Source organism: Cupressus sempervirens, chromosome 10 (assembly GCF_028749045.1).
Source record: "Cupressus sempervirens isolate cs-2001-9-10 chromosome 10, ASM2874904v1, whole genome shotgun sequence".
Classification (NCBI taxonomy): domain Eukaryota; kingdom Viridiplantae; phylum Streptophyta; class Pinopsida; order Cupressales; family Cupressaceae; genus Cupressus; species Cupressus sempervirens.
The window spans coordinates 451,840,124-451,845,176 of record NC_143127.1 but is presented as its reverse complement, the minus strand read 5'-3'; positions in this window follow the sequence as shown (position 1 = coordinate 451,845,176).

Genomic DNA, 5,053 nt, shown 5'->3' with positions numbered 1-5,053 from the left:
TAGTTTCTCCTCTACAACTATTGAATGATAATGTTTTAGTAATTCTACAACCTCTGCAAGTATTGGTTCTTTGTTTCTAACTTCCTCCTTTGTCTTAGTAAACAAAGTATATCCTTGAAAATCATCTTCTTTATTCAACTGTAGGAACTCGTTACCTCTGATTAGTTTGACTGCATTATCATCTTGGTCTCTCACCATATGGTTAGGTAAGGGTTCCATCTTGAACTGTCTACCATTATTCTCTATCAAATAGGTGTTCTTTTCACCATTATGGTGGGATTTTACATCAAACTACCATGGTCTTCCTAGGATCAAATGACAAGCATCCATAGGAATGATCTCACATAGCACCTTGTTGGTTAACAATTTGTCCCTCTTGCTAATTGGGCTTTACCTTGACTCTAGATGCCCAAAATGTGAGGAATAAAGGATGTTACCAACAAATGGGTCAGTGTATGTCTTATATCACTACCCTCTAAATTGTAAGGTACAACTCCCTTATATGCAATATATGTGCTAATGCAATGAATTTTGTTTTTAATAGATCATTGGGATATGGGATATGCTCTTAACCTGAGAGAAGAAAAAGATAAACTAGGATGTTCATAACTACAACCACCCCAAGCATAAATAGATTTGAGCAACTTATAACACCTAGTGGAATGGATATCACAAGCTACCTTGAAGTTTTTCTAACATCTACTCCTAGTTCTATGTACATATTTACCATCTAAATGCAAAAGAGGAATGAAGAGATATGCACATGAGGGAAAATGGAATTTCTTTCACTATCAACTTTGACTGAAATGGAATCCAACCAATAACTAATAGATTCATATGCATTTATCTTTCACTTCCCATTGAAACTATCTAACAAGATATGGAATGAACAAGAGAGGAAGCAGAATCATATATGAGGAAAGTAAATGGAATCACTTTCACTGCAAACATCAAAATGAACTAGAATTCTCTTGATTATCACAAGTTTACAAACAATTGTCCTTCAACTATTTATGTAGAACTAATCTAAAAATGGGCAACAAAACATGACCAGTAAACATAAAGTAAATGGAATTACAAACTCATTCACCATCAAGTTTGCTGACCCATGAATTATAAAATGAGGTTACATTTATAGCTAGTTTTTATCCTTTCTAATTCTGGTAGAGTAACAATCATAAATAGAAAATAAAATAAGGATGAAATGTGATGTTATCCAATAATATGACCAAGTGGCATCTTCTCCATCAATGATTCTAAATCAGAGATATTCTTGAAAACACTCCATGACTTTTCAGCTTCTTGCAATCTTCAGAAAACCCTATGATAATACTATTTTCTTTATCTTCTATTATTTTGTGCTAAATACATATATTTCATATTACAATGGTTACTACATTTTCAAATTTTGGTCATCAATCTCAAATTAACAATATTGGTTTAAACATTATGACTTTCCTTTATAACCTCTGTGGGTCCCTCTCGTCACTATGTCACATGAATTAACGATTAAGAAATTTCATATAACAACATCATGACCTTCATAGATCCTCTTTGATCTAATAGTGCTTGCAAAACTGACCCACTTCTATCATTGTCTGAGAATCTATCCAATTGCAGTTTGCCAATCTGGAACCCATTTACCTTTGCGGCTCACAAACTGAACTTGGCCCCAGAGTTCCATGTGTTGAATCGTCAATATGTCTCTATGAATAATGGTTGAGAAAATCTACATAGCAAGATAGTGATGAATGAAGATTAATCTTGATCTGATAGTGACTAATTTCCCTTTGCATCATGGGTCTACCTTCTAGTGGCATACATGTGGCAATACTCTATTGTTTGACATTGAACTATTTTTCCTCATTGGCACCTCGTGACTAGACTTTGATAATGCTTCGTAAGAGATGATGGCCCACGAGACATGTGCCTTCATGTGACTATGTCACATGAATTAACAATCGAGCATCTTTACATAGAGACATAATGACCTATGTAGATACTCTTTGATTTGACGGTCAACAAGATGCATTTAACTTTCATTTGAATGGGACACAATATGATAGGTAAGCATCTGACTTTTCAACTGGCTAATAGCATACATTCTCTCATTCAATTGACTTTTCAGCTTGGCGATGTGGATGATTAGACATGTTTTGATTCATTGATTCAATTTTAATTCTGGTCTTCACCAATTGTGATCATGTTTCTTTTCCATTTGTCCATTTATCTAGTTCTCCTACATGCAAATTCAATTGATTTTCTTGTAGTTCATTCTCACGATCTATATATTGTCTTCAAGCTTGGTCTTCAATGTTCCTCTACTATATTTGCTCTGTATATGCTCATGATTTCTCCATTTTACTTGCATTATGTCTTTAATGGAACACTTGATCATAGAATTAGGGTTTCTCAGATATTTGTAGGAATGTTTTCATGAAGAACTACTTTTTAACATGAATCTTTGCCTTTAACATCATTAGGAACAAGACAATATGAATTAGTAGAATATCCAGACCTTGTTCTCATCAAGGAAATCCATAACAAACTCTCCAAACCCTAATCACCTAGCTTTGAACTTATGCATTGTTCCCATGATTTCCCATATTAGGTTAGCTCAGAGGAATGATGAGAAGAAAGATCATCCTGTAGGAAATCTAGACTTAGACTTGACATCACATTAAATCAACCCTATTCCTAAAAGTTTGAAAAATATAGGAGACTAAAAACATGGCAACACACCATATCCATATACTCTTCAAGTTCAAATTCTACCCATGCTTGTTCTTCAACTGTAAAACTATGGTTCTTATTTAACCATGAGATTTTATGGGGAGCCAAATGGGGTAAACTTTTGAGCTTACACTTCTTAGCCATCTCTAAGGATACAACATGCTCTATTGATCTAGAATCAACAATGATTTTGCATAATTTGCCATATGCCTTACCTTGAGTTATGAATAAGGATTGTCTTTGTGGTGGCTCTATCTTCAAAAGTAATTTCAGCATAATCCTCCTCAACATCATATTTTCCCCATCAAATATTGGTGTTGTACTCCCAACTTATGTCGAACTACTACTACAACAAGTTTTATAAGTCATTACCGACTAATTTCTTCTATCTCTATTCTAATTAGAGGGATTTGTGTTCTTGAGTGGACATTGAGCCATTGTATGCATTGGCTTCCCTTTACCTCTACTCTCTAAATCCTTGATTCCCTCTTTGTGAGATTTCACCTCTATTACCACTTTCATTATTTTGTTGACTGTCTTTTGGCATCCTTTGGAAATTTCCTCTTTTCCTTTTCTGATTAGTTTTTCCTCCTCCAGCCTTGCCAAAAGTTTCTTGCCTCCTTTTTATCTTCTCCTCAATCTTTACTACTAGCTAAAAACACTTTGCTATTGTGTTGGGGCATAGGATGGAAACTTCCTCTTGTATGTTATACCTTAGACCACTTAGATATTTGGCCACCTTCACACTATCTGGCTCCACCATTCATGACCTAATGCAAAGTCTATGAAACTCCTTAGTGCATGCACTCATAGTTAACTCCTTTTGCCTTAGATTTTTCCTTCTTATGTGTAACTGGACTTCATAGTCCTCTGGAACATATGTATCTCTTATCATATAAGACATTACCTTCCAAGAATTAATTATGTTCTTACCTTCTTTGACTCTGTCCTCTTGAATGAAATTCCACCATGTGAGTGCTACCCCTTTCATCCTTGATTGAGCTAGCCTCACCTTCATCCCTTTTTCTATTCCATGACATACAAAGTGACTCTCAAGAGCCTCCATCCAATCCATAATAACATTAGGGTCCATCTTCCCTCCAAAAATAGGAGTGTCAATAGATTTAGTCCCAAAGGTCTCTAGGGCCTTTATGAATGCTGCCAAATCTGTAGGCATGTTGTTATACTCATCATTTGCACATTGTTCTTCTTCTACCTCCATCTCTTCTTCACATTTATTGAGGTCCTCCTCAATCTTCTCAGTAGCTTTCTCTACTACTACTATCTTGTTTTCCAACTGAAATAACCTATATTTCAACTTATGATTCTCATCTTTCTACTCTTGAAGTTCCTTGTCCAATTCCACATTTTTCACTATCTTGTCTATCCCTGATGTAGAACATTAATTAGGTGTGAACATCCAAACTGTAAGATCCAAGCTGAGCTCTGATACCACTTATGATGCAAGTAAGAGGTGTAAACCCAATAGGATATCCTAATATCCCTTCCTAGGACCTAGTGAAGACTAGGGTAGTGGTGATTAGGCTCTTCCACAAACCAACTTCACCTTCACAATCCTGTCCCTATCTTCCAAGTAGCCTAAAGCCTTCAACAAGGCAAAAAAGCTTCTACACACCTCACTCCTTTGCACCCTCTAGGATCTTAAGCTTCCACACACACCAATACATCCTTTTGCACCATTCCACCAAGTTCCATGACCCTCTGATAGGTTTTGGGCTTCTTCCTAAGCCAAATCTACAAGTTACACTAGGAGGCCTAATAGGGGCTCTTTTCTAGTAGCCTCGTTTCATCAAAATAAAACCAAACTCAAATAAATTCCAAAAAATAATTATAGAATCCTTCATAACATCAAATGACCTAACTAATTCTAGAAGATGAGCTCTAGATTGCCTCTTTTGACCCCTTAACCCTCAAGCCCTAGTTTTTAGGATTTTAGGCTTAAACTCATTGTTTAGGTTTCTAAGCCCCTAAACTCAACTCCCACATCAATTTTTATTCTTCCACCACCCTTGAAACCTTCCTATCTTGCTATCCACCAAAAAATAGTCCTCCATCATCAATTCCTTGACCTCTGTAATATAAACACATTCTTTCAACATGTCTAGCAGACATGATGCTTAGACTTAGATGTGGGTATAATATCACAGGAAGGTGGAGATTGAAAAGGCACAAACCATGAATGCCTTCCACATTATAACACCTTTTTGCAAATCCACCATCAAGAATTTTCACCTAGGGAATCAAGAGATATTAGTTAATTTTCATTCAAACCCTAACTGCAAGGTAGTTTAAACAATAG